This window comes from Gorilla gorilla, chromosome 3 (assembly GCF_029281585.2).
Source record: "Gorilla gorilla gorilla isolate KB3781 chromosome 3, NHGRI_mGorGor1-v2.1_pri, whole genome shotgun sequence".
Classification (NCBI taxonomy): domain Eukaryota; kingdom Metazoa; phylum Chordata; class Mammalia; order Primates; family Hominidae; genus Gorilla; species Gorilla gorilla.
In genome coordinates this window covers 206,745,802-206,762,544 of record NC_073227.2, presented here as the reverse complement: position 1 = coordinate 206,762,544, position 16,743 = coordinate 206,745,802, and the positions used below count along the sequence as shown (strand labels likewise).

At 41.7% G+C, this 16,743-nt stretch overlaps 1 protein-coding gene across 20 annotated transcripts in view; it reads left to right on the top strand.

Moving 5' to 3' along the window:
- The window catches only part of SORBS2 (sorbin and SH3 domain containing 2), a 226,850-nt gene that overhangs the window by 28,362 nt on the left and 181,745 nt on the right, over nt 1-16,743 (top strand). For 19 of the 20 annotated variants that reach the window (XM_055384906.2, XM_055384907.2, XM_055384908.2 and 16 more), the window contains exon 2: nt 8,392-8,531. The gene's annotated coding sequence lies outside the window, so the exon portion shown is untranslated. The remainder of the gene's footprint in view (nt 1-8,391; nt 8,532-16,743) is intronic. The other variant, XM_055384913.2, reaches the window with a different exon arrangement.

The window sequence follows — 16,743 nt, the reverse complement described above, 5'->3', positions numbered from 1 at the left end:
TTATACTATACATAAAATCAGGAATATTTGCAGGCACAGAGGTAAACAAATGAGGTTGCTAATAGCCAGAGGTGGCCAGTCCAGGAACTTTAGTTTCCCAAGGCCTCACTTGGCCACCTGAGAACTGAGGAGATCTATATTACAGCAGCACTGTAGTCGTTGCTACACACAGAAGTAGAGAGGGTCTGCTTAGAAGACAGACAACGTAGAAAATATTTCTATGTCCAGTCTCTGAGGGTTTGTGTTTCCAGCCTCATTCATTTAGGAAGTTTTTCTCATGCACTTGATATAAGGAATCTGTAGTTCCTTCTAACTCTTGAATGATGGTCAACTGTCCTTCATTGGTCTTAATTCATCCTTCACCGTTGTGAGTTTCAAGGACACTTTCCTAGCATGGTGTGTATTATGTACTATCCCTGCTAAATTAACTTCTGTGGTCATAGTAATTATGGAATTGTGCCACGGCTTGTTGGATTAATTTATTCAGATTTTAATGTCTCAGAAAGGATACGTTTCATGCTGTATCTTGATGATTTCAGGATGTTTTACACATGTGTAAAGAATACATTTTAAAACATTGTTGAGCCATAGCAAGCCTTCCTGTGCCCAAGTGGTAGAAGAAAAGTTTCCATAGCTCCTTTCAAATAAATGCAGCGAAGACCAAGCCCTCTCCTACCCCAGGCTTTGACCCCTGCTCTATAGTCTATGACACACAAAACTCTCCTTATGTCTCCTGTTGACATTACTTGGCTATTTGCCAGAAAATAAGATTGCAAATCTCCAATCTTCTCAATCAGTGACCATTGTCTGTTTATAACTTATGCATAATATGGCCACAAGAAAGAGTTTCATACCATTGGAATGACTATGGCCTGACCAGGTGGCATGGTTGATGTGTTACTTTATATCTGCCTGTCTGCTCATAAAACTACATTATAAATAATCACATATGGTTTCAGGTGGTATAACTGCCAGGCAATATATAGACAAATACATAATTCTCTCAATAACCCTAATCAGAAGAAATGTTTATCAGGGACCTCACTCTACCCTAGTAGAGTATCACATGGTTGTGAAAAAGGTCTAGGAATATGATATATGAATGCAAGTAACTTGTTTTATTGAAATCTATTTTAGAATAAATGCAAATTAAGATAACAGAACATATTATATCCTGAAGGGAAAAGCAAGTGGCACCTGCCTCTTAAGACAGCTTCTTTTTTTTTTTTTTTTTTTTTTTTTTTTTGAGACGGAGTCTCGCTCTGTCGCCCAGGCTGGAGTGCAGTGGTGCAATCTCGGCTCACTGTAAGCTCCGCCTCCCGGGTTCACGCCATTCTCCTGCCTCAGCCTCCCGAGTAGCTGGGACTACAGGCGCCCGCCACTGCGCCCAGCTAATTTTTTGTATTTTTAGTAGAGATGGGGTTTCACCGTGGTCTCGATCTCCTGACCTCGTGATCCGCCCACCTCGGCCTCCCAAAGTGCTGGGATTACAGGCGTGAGCCACCGCGCCCGGCCCAAGACAGCTTCTAAACCAAATATGTAGCTACAAAGCAATGTTTCAGAGAATCGTCTTGGTTGGAAACAGCTGCTTAATTAGAATACATAATGTTTTGCTTTTTACATGATCAGATACTTTTTATTTCACAAGTTCTGATAAATATAGAACAAAAAATATACTCTTGTGTTGCTTAATGCCTTAGGCAGAACTTATTTAATCATTTACTTATTCAGCAACTACGTATTGGCCCCTACTTAGGGCCAGGCAGAATGCAGTACCTGCGGGAGGAATGTAAGTCATGTGAGGGGCAAGCGGGAGCTGATAGGCTAGTGGAGGAGAGGGGCTCCGATCAATTACTCCAACAAATTCAAGCAACTGAACCTGAATTTAGAAGGAATGAGAAAGGTGATTCTTTACGAGTTAAAAAAAGGGGGTGGCGGGGCTACGCAGGTGGAGCAGGGAAGTCCTTCCTGAGGAAGAGACACGTGAAAGCTGGAGGCTGCATGGCATTCGCCACTGGGCAGGGAAGGCATTCCCATCACATTGAGCCAGGCAAGCCAGGGCCCTGGATGAGGCACGGTCCAGGAATGGAAGGGAGGCTGGAGAGGCCAGAGGCAATGGAAGGGAGGCTGGAGAGGCCAGAGGCAATGGAAGGGAGGCTGGAGGGGCCGGAGGCAAGGGAAGGGAGGCTGGAGAGGCCAGAGGCAAGGGAAGGGAGGCTGGAGGGGCCGGAGGCAATGGAAGGGAGGCTGGAGAGGCTGGAGGCAATGGAAGGGAGGCTGGAGAGGCTGGAGGCAACGGAAGGGAGGCTAGAGAGGCTGGAGGCAATGGCGCTGGGAGGAAGGTGGTGGAGATCTGGGCAGAAATGCTGCAGAACACCAGATCGTGCAGGGCCTTCAGTGGGCCACATGGAGAAGGCTTCACAATTTTCATAGCAGATTTAGCGACTGTTGCATATGCCCAATTTCAAATGGAATAGAAATAACAAGAAAAGCTAAGTCATGGTTACATAAACAGCGGAGGTGCTCTTTAAATACACAAAGAATTCAGGCAGCCAGTTTAAAACAAAGTTTCAGGCCGGGCGCCGTGGCTCATGCCTATAGTTTCAGCACTTTGGGAGGCTGAGGCAGGAGGATCACCTGAGGTTAGGAGTTCGAGACCAACCTGACCAACATGGTGAAACCCATCTCTACTAAAAATACAAAAATTAGCCAGGTGTGGTGGCGCATGTCTGTAATCCCAGTTACTTGGGAGGCTGAGGCAGGAGAATCGCTTGAACCCAGGAGGTGGAGGTTGCAGTGAGCCAAGATCACCCCATTGCACTCCAGCCTGGGTGACAGAGTGAAACTCCATCTCAAAAATAAATGAATAAATAAAAATAAATAAATAAAACAAAGTTTCAACTAGAAAATTGAGCTTCTAACAGAGGTTTTAAGAAGTTATTTCTATATAATCTCTTTCAATGATACTGGTCCTTTAACCTTTTGTTAAGATTTTCACCTCACTTGATAAACCTCAATCCCAGATGGTAAAATGACACATGTGATGACAAATCGCCTACTAAAAAGTATTTACTTAACATCAATAACCAGGCAGTAGAAGTCATTGGACGTATGATTTGACTCCTTTCAAACAGTGCCGCCAAAAGGCGTAAATCATGGCAGGCTGCCGAATGTAATCCAGATAAGCCCAAGAAAAAGCATAGGTTTGAGAGTCAGTAAGGCGGTTGCAGTCCCATGCCTCTATCTGCCTTTCAGGACACAAGTGTAGGGAGCTTGCATGGCTGGTCTAAAGTCACTCAATGTATGGGCTTTAGTTTCCAGCCCGATGCATGCATGCATTGCTCAGCAGGTGGCATACCATGGGTGAGGTTCCTGTAGATGACCCGACAGATGCTTGCTATGTGCCCAGAGCTACCAGGTATCCTTATTTTTCTTGCATATGCTTCACTTGATTGAGTGTGGTTGAAGCAGACAAGCATAAAAGGTGTTACTCCAGGCCAGGTGCAGTGGCTCATGCCTGTAATCCCAGCACTTTGGGAGGCTGAGGTGGGTGGATCACCTGAGGTCAGGAGCTTGAGACCAGCCTGACCAACATGGAAAAACCCCATCTCTACTAAAAATACAAAATTAGCCGGGTGCGGTGGTGCATGCCTGTAATCCCAGCTATTCGGGAGGCTGAGGCAGGAGAATTACTTGAACCTGGGAGGTAGAGGTTGCGGTGAGCTGAGATTGTGCTATTGCACTCCAGCCTGGGCAACAAGAGCAAACCTCCGTCTCAAAAAAAAAAAAAAAAAAAGAAAAAAATGTTACTCTACTTAGTCTAGCCTTCGTTTTGCTTACAACGTGCATGACTTCAGCACTTCCCTGTCCATCCCCAACCCTTCTTTTAGTCAGCATTAGCTGATTTCTATAGGAGAATCTGACTGCTGTTTCAATATGTCTTTGAAACTCACGCCAGTGTTTCAGATGGTCTTGCTGCCTCGCCCTAAGCACTAAAATATTTGACTAAGAGAATGACACATTGTTCTCCTGGGATACTAGACAATGCCACTAGAATGACAGGGGCCAGGGAGGCCTCTAAACAACTATAGCACAACTCACTTTTCAAAGGACTGCAGGGGTAAAGAATGTTCTCTAGAAAACAATACTCATGGGAAAACTACATTTACTTCCTTCCTACTGGGATCCTCTCAAATAATAGGAAGCGATGAGGAATCAATTGAGAATTCTGTGCTCTCTTGGGAAAAAAATGTAAAACAACACTCAAAGAAACCCTCTAAATATATATGTTCAAAAACTCATGCCCATGAAAGTCCTTGGAAATCACCACAGTATCTTTAAAAAATTACTAAATTTAGCCACATATGGAAATCTGCACAGTTTTTCAAATATATTTTGATTATTTAACCAACATTCATATAAAAGTTACAAAGCAGCAGATTTTTCCATGGCTGTTTCAAATAACAATTTTCACCCTCACAACAACCCAATAAAAAAAGATCTCATTACAGAGGAGGAAACTGAGGTATGAGGAGGCTAAGTAAGTGACCTACAGCCACGTGTAAGTGGCGGGATGAGGATTCGAACCCAGGCACCCTGACTCCAGACTCTCTACTCTTAAGTATTATGCAGTTTTAAAAGTTTTCTGAAAGGTTCAACCAAGAAAATGAGAAGCAAAGCTGCAGATGGTCTTTGCATATAGAATTGGAAGTTTTAAATGTTACCAGCGTGAGCCCAGATTCTCTCTTACAGTGAGGATTTTATTTTTACCAAGCTCTGTGAAACACACAACGCTCAGGTGCTGCCTGAAAATGTGAGAAGTCATTCGGCAAACTAATGAGGTTATTCAGACACACTCTTCAAGTTGGCGTGCTCGTTTATTTAAGGCCCGAGCAGAGGTGGAGCGAATAACAGAAGGCCTCTCTACTCCAAAATATGGGTCTTTCTCACCAGTTCTAACAATTGTAGAGTTATTGGGGTTAACAAGATCCTCTTTTGGGATGTAAATACCCTCTAATATGGTTTGATCTGTGTCAACTATGCCTTAACGATGTACAAATGATCTAGATCCTGGCCTTTCCACATCCAGTCTGATGGGACTCAGTGCTTGCTTTAATCTGGAATCAGCTGTTCACGTATGCAGATGCTCGAGTCACATCCAGAGTCATTAAATCTGACTCTCTAGGGGCGGGGCCGGGGTACTGGTGTTTGTAAAAGTTTACCTTATATTCACCCAGGGATGACAGACACTACTTCATATCAATTTCTCTCAAGTTTCAACATGTTTACACGCAGCCTGGGGATGTTGTGAAAATGCACATGCTGGCTCAGTAGGTCTGGGTGGGGCCTGAGGTTTTGCGTTTCTAACAAGATCCTAAGTGATGACGTTAATGTTGGTCCGTGGACTACTTTTTTAAGAAGCAAGGCCCAAGACCAGCGGTTTTCAAAGTGAGGTCAAGAATCACCCGGGAATTTGTTAGGGATGCAGAATTTCAGGCCCCGCCAATCTGTTTTTACGAAGCTTCTGGGTCAGTGATGCTCACTACCTTTTGAGAACCGTTGGCCTGCGTGGCACTGCCCAGTAGAAATAGAATGCAAGTCACACAGGCAATGTTAAATTAGCTAGCAGCCAGATTTGAAAAAGTAAAAAAGAAACAAGTGAAATTAATTTTAGCAAAATATCCTATTTAACACACTATGTCCAAAATACTGTCATTTCAACGCATAATATAAAAATTAATGTCATAATTTACATTCTTTTTTCAACGTGTAGTCAATATAAAAATGATATGATAGTTTACATGTTTTAGGAAGAGACAACATTAATCTATTTTTATTTGTACAAATTTGTGGGGTACAAGGAGAATTTTGTTACATGGATGGACTGCATAGTGGTAAAGTCACGGATTTCATGAATGTGTCCATCACCTGAATAATGAACATCATACCCACTGAGTAATTTCTCATCATTTACTTTTTTTTTTGTATAAAGACCTCAAAATCTAGCATGCATTTTACACTTATATGACATCTCAGTTCTGACTAGCCACATTGAGCTCAGTAGCCACATGTAGCCACCATATTGGATAGCAAAGCTTTGCACTTACAGCAGAGATGATGGTACTGACTTTCACCAAATGCTTGCTGTGTGTCAGACATTACCCAGGTAAGCATTTTCTGTGCATTATTCCTATGAGCCCTATGACAACTCATTATTATCCCCGTTTTATACGAGAGTGGGTTATGTTCATCTTTGTTTCCTTAACGCCATAGCTTCTCAAGGAAAGCCAATATTTAAATGCATTTTCCTTTTTGGTATAAACTATTATAAGGAGGAAAAAGAAAAAAACAATTAAAAAATGTGTCTGTCTGCGGCTAGGCTTCCAATTATTACCAGTAGAATTACCATTCCACATTGAGGCCAAGAGAAACAAATATCCCATGTTAGATTGGCAGGTATTTAAGACATAGTAAAATGTAACCATTTAAAATAAGTGAACAGAAAAATGCTTTATTCTAGAGTGATTTTTTTAAAGCCTAGTATACATTTTTAAAACAAAGTTGATCTCATTTATAAAATTCAGATTAGAGATTTCAAAGTTAATTTATAATTTTTTAATTTGAAATACAGTTTTAATATAAGGTCTATTGAGCCAAAGGATTTCACTATTTTTAAATAGTACTTGAAGTAGTAGTCATGTAACCCTTTTTTTCACATGGCATAATCCTCAGTATTTTCCATAATCTATTTCAGTGTCTTTCTTTAATGGCAAAGAAAGAATTGAATTTGATATAAGCATCTAGCAACCAACCCTCACATTAATTATAAAATATATCAGGGCATTTTTTTTTTTTTTTTTGAGATGGAGTCTCACTCTGTTGCCCAGGCTGGAGTGCAGTGGTGTGATCTCGGCTCGCTGCAACCTCCACCTCCCGGCTTCAAGCGATTCTCCTGCCTCAGCCTCCCAAGTAGCTGGGACTACAGATGCGTGCCACGACATCCCGCTAATTTTTTACATTTTTATTAGAGATGGGGTTTCACCATGTTAGCCAGGATGGTCTAGATCTCCTGACCTCGTGATCCACCTGCCTCGGCCTCCCAAAGTGCTGGATTACAGGCCTGAGCCACCGGCAGTTTTTTATACTGAATTCAGGTTGAAGACTCTCTTTTCATCTCCCAATGGAAAGCCTCTCAGCAGTACTTTCTGACTACTTAAGCATTCTTTTTGTAATGGGGAGTAGGGGGTTGAAAAAAAACAGGGATTTCATCTATTGGAATGAAAGCGTTCATAAAAATACTTAACTGCTTCCTTGGTAGAAAGTAAGTAATTTTCCTCCCTGGTGGTGGTGTAAAGGCGCAATGACTCAATGGAAGCCTGAAGCTGGTCTGATGACGCACAGTGTCTTCCTTCATCCACGGTAGAAAGAGATCTCAGTCTTCAGCTGCCATGATGTGAATAGTCTCATCATGTGAAAAAGTCTGGAAAATATTTAAAAATTCTGTTTTTATTTATTCTCACTGCATCTGTGTGCTCTAAACCCCTGAAGGCAAGGACACTTCATTCTGCCCACCACTGTATTCCCAGAGTGCTTGGCTTATAGTAAGCTCTGAAGTGCTCACCAAATAAATATTTGCTGAATGAATGAATGAATACGACTTCTTAATTTTTATTTCTAGAAACAAAATGAAGGCTCAAAGTTTGTCAGTCATTGCCAGTGACCCAACCAGAATGATTTCTTCATTGGCCTGTGGAGGCAGAAGCAGGGGTCACTGTTTGTCTGCCTCATGTCACTGAATGGTCCCCAGTCTCTGCCAATAGATAAGAGATGTCAACGCTTAACCCAGTAGCTTTCAAAAATAGCATAGTTGATGAAGCTGGAAATTTAGGTGCGGGGCTCTTTTAAGAAATCATTTGTCTTCAGTCTTAAGAATAGACTGACAACAGACACTGCTACCAGAGAGCTCTCAACTATTTCTTAAGACCCCCTAGGAAATATCAGAAGAAAAGCCTCCTCAATAAAGCATAAGTAGGACATCTCGTTTTCAGTGAATCAGGTAATTCATTTTGAAAACTTGAGGAGCACTGTGTTTCTTTAAGATTCCAGTCAACTTTGGGTTTGTTTTGTTTTCAATGGTGCTGGCAGTTTTCCTCAAAATTTAAATGAATATTTGCACAATGAACCAAGTCGTTGTGGGTTTCCTGGTTGGTGTTTTTTCCCGCCTGGAGTCGGGGGTGGCGATCTGGGCAAGGCATTTTCATCCCTTTGCAGACAACCCCGGCTGCTGTTAATGCTGAAAATAGCTCAAATGCTCTCAGAACAGTAGCACCACCCAGCAGCTGGGATTCTTTCCCTCTCTCATTTGCCTCTCTCTTGCTTTTTTTCCTTCAGACACTTGGATTGGACTTAATCTTAAACCTCTGGAGTTCAAGACCTTTTAAAAAGGGCTAAATAAACAATCTCTACATGTAAAAGGCCACTGACTCCTACTTCCTCTGTATAGAGCAACTGTTGAACTCAGCTGCCTGTAGGTAAGATTTTTTATTCTGGAATTATTTAATTGTTTTCTGATATGTTCATAACTAATGTCTTTAAAATAACTTACTTATAGTGAAAATAATAAGGGGAGTTGTGAACAATTCCCAGGTAAACACGGTGTTCCAGAATACAGCAGGAGCATCTGGGCATTTTTGTGGCTGTTTTAAACTTTGCTTAAAGCTCTCATAATAGTGACCTGCAGTACACGCTTGACTATGACTAAGCCATGGATCAGAGGTCTAATTAAGCCTGATTGCCAGAGCAATGAGAGGATGTTTCAGACATCATACTTTTGTTGTTTAGACTGCTTTATTTTTAACTTTCCAGGGGCATTAAAAAAAAAAAAAGAGGAAAAAGATGCAACCATCCACCTGAGTAAAGATAATATATATAAGTAATTGTTCTTTAAGGGCAATGAGCGAGCCGTATTGTGTAATGTTCTCCTTTCATCACTGTTTTGTTCATTGCTCGTGTGGAATTAGAGTGGTTGATTTGGGGGAATCTGGGGGTTTTGTTTTTGTTATTGTTGTTTTGTATGTTCCTAGCGCATTTTAGGGGACAGTGTTGAGGATTCCTTACTAAGCTGACTGTCTTTTGCTGGGTACATCTGCCGGCAGGTTTCTCTAACGTGACAATGTGATACTTCGGGTCAGTTTCTGTGGCTCCCCTCTCCCCCTCGTTACGCTTGCACTTGACATTTTGCGAAGTACTTTGATCTGTGGACTTTAACTTCAAACACAGCATTTACTTTGATTGTGGCTATTTACTATGTTCAGTAAAAAGTCTCCTTTTTTTTCCTTTTGGTTTAATGCTTTCATAGCATTTCCTTTAAACAATTTATTGGAGCTTTAGTTTTGCTCACTGATCTGTCTTAGATTTTACTTCTAGAGGGACCCCCAATTGTAGGAAAAGTGTTCTCTGGTAAAGTTCTCCCCAACACAGACTTCAGGACAGTTCATGGCCCCTGTCTGGCAGATGTGTAACAGCAAGCAGCAAAGGAGAGTGCACAGAGCCCCGCGCTGGCTGCGCTGCTGCCTCAGAATCTCCGTGTGCCTTGGGGCCCAACTGGTGCTTTTTAAAAACATGGATGCTGAAATCTTTGGAGTTCAGAGATACTTTTTTTTCAGAAAAGTTTATTGGTATCACAGACCACATATCAAAGGAAAGCATGCATTTTAACCACATAATGATCGTCTGAGTAACAAAAACGGGAAGAAATAACAAACAAAGAAAAAGAAAATTAAAATCAAAAGAAAACTGGAAGAAAAAAAAAACCCCTTAGTAGCCAGAAGTCTGTTTTACAAGTGAAACTTCTGCTGTGTAAGGGATAAGGGACTTCTTAAAAATGTATTTCCTAAAATGGGCAAAATGTAGCACTTACTAGCCATTCAATCAGCTTTGGAATATTCTCTTCATTGTAAAGAAAGCACAGGTGTGTGTGACATTTGTTCCCTTTTTCTTTCCCACCCCAAGCACAAGGTATTTTCACAGTCCTCAGCCAAATACAGAGTTTGACGTTCCCTGGCAAACGGTCCCTGCGTGTTCTGTTGAAGGTTAGGAATAGAATGAGCCTAATCCTGTCAAGAGACTGTTTAAGTCCCAGTCAAGGACGCTAGCTCCTCAGCGCTGACGCAGTCTGCCCCCCTGTCCTCTGCACCTTGCTAAGAAGGACAGACGCAAGTGGCCACAGGACAAATCTCCAAAGGGGCGGAGCTGTGGAGAAAGCTACGGCAGAGATCTCCCTGGATTAGGAGCAGATGCAATCGAATCTCCAGAACTTGGATTTATAGTAGAAAAACCTAGAGATGTTCAGTCTAATCTTTAAATTTCCCAAACCTGGGCATTTCATTGCCACTTTTCCCCTTCAAATCTACATTATAAGAAGCATGTCAATCATCGCATTTATGTGTATGGTTAACATTTTAAATCCTCCCGTTATTTTGAGCCCGGGCTTTGTTGGGGGGAGGGGGTGCGTCTAGCTAGAATACTCACTCCCCCTTAGTACTGGGAAGCCTTGGTCTGCAGGGCTGAGTGCAAATATATTGCTAGGGGTGATAGTCCAGAAGCAAAATTAAATGGCACCAGGATGAAATCTTTTTGGAGAATGGTAGGTGATCATTCCATTCCCAGGCAAGCCATTTTTCCCCTGTTTTGTTTTGTTTTTTTTTCTTTCTGTTTCTCTTCACCCCTGAATTTTACGTTGAAACTTTGGATTGTTTGAATGTGAAACTTCAGGTGAAATCTAGCCAAAGCCACCGAGTTTCACCCAGCTTCCACCTGAAAGAAGTATTCTACCCAGCCTTGCATGAAACTTGGCCTGTGTTGCCAAAGGTTTCATGAATGTCAGTGAGCCTGGATTTGAAACATAACCCAAGGCCAGGTGACTTCTGGTGACTTTGAGGCTTTATTGTATTAGTATAGAATCTGCTGAACAGGGACAGTCCTATTTCCGCATCTTCTACTATAGTTTCATGAGGGCACACGTTTTCCCCCAGTAAACTCCCATTTATCTCATGATGTTTGAAAGCCAGGTTCAATCCTAATGTGAATGTTTGTAGCCGTGGGATCGAAGCACTGGCAGATAGAGGTCTGCGTTTTAAATTCCAGCAGCCTGGGCCTCATTGGTGTGAACATGTTGGTATAATTCAGCTGAAGGAAGGAAGTCCCGGGAGAGCCGTGGAATGCCTTTCTTTGCTTAAATATACCTCTGTGCTCGTGAGGAACAAACAGTAACATTTTGTCCAGGTCTATCCGCTTGACAGTATGCCTTTTGTTCCCTCTCCAAAGGTGGTGTCAAATATATTGGTGGAAAAATAATAAACTTCCAGATATTTTTTTTCCGCCTGCTCAACTGATATACTCCAAGGGAACATTGCAAGCATTGAGAAGTTCAGTACTGTGGCTGGGAATGTAAGGTATACTGAGAATAAAGGAGCTCTCAGTGAAGGCAATGTCCCTCAGAAAAGCATGGCGACCCAGAGTTGATGTGGGTGTGAACGGTCAGATGGGCCCGGGTTGGGAAGGGGTGTGTGTGTGTTTTCTGGGTGGGGGTAGTAGCGAGCAGAGAGGAAAAGGGAGATTTGTAAGCTTTGTTCAGCAAATCTGTCACATCAAAAACAAAAATAATCAAGCCCAGGATCTGAAAACATTCCTTTCTTTTGTAGATCATATAAATTTGTGTTGGCTGAATATTGAATTTTTTTGTATTATTTTTCTCATTAGAGACACCAAGCATTAGGATTCCAGGCATAGTAAATAATCTCCAATGAAAATATGACCCATTGGGAAACATAAAGTCATTGCAGATAACTCCCATGAGTCCATCTCAGGAAGGTCCTCATGTTTCTCTGGCAGTTATGAAATGCTAAGCCACCCAGGACACTAAGATCTGACTTGTCCTTTTCTTAGTTGGGAGATTTCTAAACTCATGTGAAGAATTTTCATAAAAATGAATGTGTGGCCTCACTAAAGATTTAGGCTATCTTTGGTGAGATACATAGATATAGATTTATTATAAAATTAAATTGCCATCAAATTTCATTTTAAAATTTTATAGTCACTTATATATTCAATGAAACAGACTTTCATTAAAGATGTGGTTTGCATTTTAGCAGGTGACATGCAGTGGATGCCCTAGTAGAGAAAGCATTGGAAAAGCTAGCAATAACACAATTTGGAAGTGCCATATGTAGAAGCTGCTTTTTAGCACTGGCTTCACTAGTCATAGTGTAGCATTTATCAGCATATATGATTTGATTGCCCCAGACTGGTACAGTGAGCAGAGGAAAGGAAGATGTTCAAATGGAGGTTCTGGAGAAAATCATTCAGAACCATCCCACAAGGAAGCTCTCACTAACCATATCAAGGTATAAGGAGTTCAGTAGTTTTAAGACATTCATCATCCATAACAAAACAGAAAAAGGGGAAGGATAGGCTGGGCGCGGTGGCTCACGCCTATGACCCCAGCATGTTGGGAGGCCGAGGCAGGTGGATCACTTGAGATCAGGAGTTCAAGACCAGCCTGACCAACATGGTGAAACCCCATCTCTACTAAAAAAAAAAAAAAAAAAAAAAAGAAAAGCAAAATTAGCCAGGCGTGGTGGTGCACACCTATAATCCCAGCTACTTGGGAGGCTGAAGTGGGAGAATAGCTTGAACCTGGGAGGCGGAGGGTGCAGTGAGCCAAGATCCCACCATTGCACTCCAGCCTGGGCAACAAGAGTGAAACTCTGTCTCAAAAAAAAAAAAAAAAAAGGAAACGATGAAAATGCCAGGGAAAGGATTAAAAAAAAATTAAAAATTGAGAATCAACACCAAGCTAGTGTATGTGCAAATATTTCTCTAAATCATTAAAAATCTTATTTCAAGAAGACTTCATTTGTCATTTAAGAATGCAAAAATCAGTGCTTTAAAAATCTTTTTGTGCTTAATTGACTGTCAGAAAAAAATGGAGTCCATATAATATTTATTTCTCAAGGATATATTATTACAGTCTAAATTTACATATACAATGTACTTGTTTTATTTTTTTTAAAAATCAGTGTTTGTCTGATCAGGACATGATGACACAAAACAGTAACAGCAGTAGTCTCCCCTTTGCAGTAGGGCAAAGAGGATTATTTATCATAAGCAGATTAAACAGTCATTTCTAGAAGTCTGCATTCTCCAACCAAGTTTTTATTAGTTATTTGGATATTATGTTTTTCTCTGAAATAAGAAGTAGTAGAGCCTGAGCATCTCTACTCTAAAAGTCTGAAATCCAGAATGTTCCAAAATCTGCAACGTTTTGAGCACCAACATGATGCCACAAATGGACAATGAAGACGACATTAACACTGAAGAAAATGTGCATACAGATGCCACAGTGACAATGTGATGGGCTAATTGAAGGACTAGAGCGGAGTGCATTCCTAACAGAATAAGCAGTCATGTCCATTTAGAAACTCAAAGAGAGACTTCTAAGACAAAAATCGCTGTTAATGAGGCAGATGACGCTGGAGAAAACATTTTAAAGCCATCCTACTCGGGAGGCTGAGGCAGGAGAATCACTTGAAACTGGGAGATGGAGGTTGCAGTGAACCGAGATCGTGCCACTGCACTCTAGCCTGGGTGACAGGGCAAGACTTCGTCTCAAAAAAAAAAAAAAAAATGCCATCCGGCAGAATGCCTCTCATTTCTTAGAGGACCTGCTTCATGATCTGTCAACTGCTTCAGATGTTTCTTATCACCTAAAAAAGAAAAGAAATACAGTGTACAGTGGCCTTTTACTCCAAAGACAGCATCATAGGTGGCAACTGAAAGCCTGCATTGTTTGTTGCTGCTGTTGTCTAACAGCTGAGAAAGGAAAACAGTCTTTTTCCTGTGCTGCCCAGTTACCTAAACACATTATTTTTGACTGTATTAATAGTATGTATTTTTACTGTTTAAAAAATAATAGTATTAGGCTGGGCACAGTGGCTCACGCCTATAATCCCAGCACTTTCGGAGGCCAAGGTGGGTGGATCACCTGAGGTCGGGAGTTCGAGACTAGCCTGACCAACATGGAGAAACCCCATCTCTATTAAAAATACGAAATTAGCCGGGCATGGTGGTGCATGCCTGTAATCCCAGCTACTCAGGAGGCTGAGGCAGGAGAATCGCTTGAACCCGGGAGGCACAGGTTGCCATGGGCCGAGATGGTGCTATTGCACTCCAGCCTGGGCAACAAGAGCAAGACTCTTTCAAAAAAAAAAATAGTAGTATTTTCTACTGTTAAGTACTCACGTCTGAGTAAGAGCAGGAAAATGATTGCTTATTGGTAGCAAATAAATTCAGTCAGGAATGATGGTGATGCCAAACAACACCAGATTTTCCATGTGGGTGGCTGAGATATTGATGCCTTTGCTTTCTGACGGTTCAGTGTACACAAACTTCGTTTTATGCACAAAATTATTAAAAACGCTGTATAAAATTACCTTCAGGCTATTTGGATACAGTACATATAACATAAGTGAATTTCACATTTAGATCTGGGTCCTGTCCCCAAGAAGACGCATGATGGATATGCAAATATTCCAAAATCTGAAATCCAAAATGCATCTCCAGTCTCCCACGTGCCTTTGACTTATACCCATCATGTTAAGGGTTGACTTTTTTTTTTTTCCTGGCACTACCAGATGCTCCCGCATCATTTTGTATATTTCATGTCCTAGTCCTAAAATCAATTATTTCTTCAAGGAGCTCTGGTTACTTTTATTGAAAAATGGTATCAGTAATCAAGACCAGGGCACCCATTTTTAATTTTTGAATGTGACCTTATTGGCCACTTACTTTTTTCACTTGAAGAAAATTTTCTTTTTGTGTATGGAATTTCACTCTGTAGCTGACAATACCTTGATCTGGTGTATAAAGATAACCTTTCTTGCTTTTTCAGAAGAACAGGCCACATGTCGCCCTTGCATACTCCCCTTTCCCTTACTTTGAAACAAATTCAATTAAATATGATCAAATTTGCTTTTTTTTTTTTTTTTTTTTTTTTGAGACAGAGTCTCACTCTGTTGCCCAAGCTGGAGTGCTGTGGTGCAGTCTTGGCTCACTGCAACCTCCGCCTCCCAGGTTCAAGTGATTCTCGTGCCTCACCCTCCTGAGTAGCTGGGATTACAGGCACGTGTCACCACGCAAGCTAATTTTTGTGCTTTTAGAAGAGACGGGGTTTCGCCATGTTGCCCAGGCTGGTCTCATAGTCCAGACCTCAAGTGATCCACCCACCTCGGCCTTCCAAGATGCTGGGATTACAGGTGTGAGCCACTGCACTTGGCCAAATTTGTTTTTCATTGTTAGTCTTGGTGAGAGATTCAAAGCCTTTGATATAGTCTTGAAATGCAATCTTAAAAGATAGAAATCAGTTGTTTCTTCCTTAAATAGACGTGAGAACATTGTGCATTATTTAAAATGTGATCAGTCTAGGCCCTTCAATGAACATGGGATTCTGTTACCAAGCCTTGTACGTACTGTGTGCAAGGAGCCGTGCCACATGCAGATGAACAGTCTGGTAGGAGAGCTGGGCACATACACCTGGATATAACACTCTGCAAAAGAAGATGGGCAACGTGAAGTCCCCCAGAACTCTAGGAGCTCAGAGCTGGAATTGGGAGCTGGGCGTATATTGTACTAGAAAATCAGTGGTATTATCACAAAGGAAAAGCTGTACTGGAATTAGGATTTTGGTGTGGATAAGAGGGTATTCAAATGGCAGAAGGTGATGGACAGCAAAGACTCAGAGGAGAGAAAACTCAGGACTCAAAGAATATTTAGGTCCCATGCAAAGCCCTTGGGAAGGTGCATTGAGTTTGTGTTTATTTATTGAAAACAAAAGTCTCACCATCAGGCTCATGTGTTAGTAATACTGCTGAGCAACGTTCAAGGTGATTAGAGAAATGAAACGCTGGACAGACCCTGTTACACGGATGTAACTGAGAAGAGGAGGACAAAGACGAGAGCACTTGAAATAAGATGAGACCAACCGGTGCAGAGACCGAGGCCTCGGGGCAGTCAGTACTGCCCTGTGTATCTAGACTTTGTCCTAGAAAGTAAAACTTACCTGTAAAATAATTGCACCTATAATTTTACTTAATGCTCAGTATTATCAGAGATGAAAGGTTGTGTTTTTATTATTTCACCAAATGCATAGCTCTTTCATTTTCTTTCTCTCTTTTTTTTTTTTTTTTTTTTTTTTGAGACAGAGTCTCACTCTGTCGCCCAGGCTGGAGTGCAGTGGCGCGATCTCGGCTCACTGTAAGCTCCGCCTCCCGGGTTCACGCCATTCTCCTGCCTCAGCCTCCCGAGTAGCTGGGACCACAGGCGCTTGCCACCAGGCCCAGCTAATTTTTTGTATTTTTAGTAGAGACGGGGTTTCACCATGTTAGCCAGGATGGTCTCGATCTCCTGACCTCGTGATCCGCCTGCCTCGGCCTCCCAAAGTGCTGGGATTACAGGCCTGGGCCACCGCGCCCGGCCAGCTCTTTCATTTTCAATAAAACACAAGAAAACCATTGGTCCAGGCTGTGAAGACGACATTTCAAATCCTAAGTTTTGGCTTTCTGTACTTCACTGAGAGAAAAACAAGCGCGGGAGGTGAAGATTACAGAGAAAGACATGAATGTGCCAATAGTATAATGAGCCAAATGTTAGGACAAGGCTGGTTGAAATAACCTGTCGGCATACCGA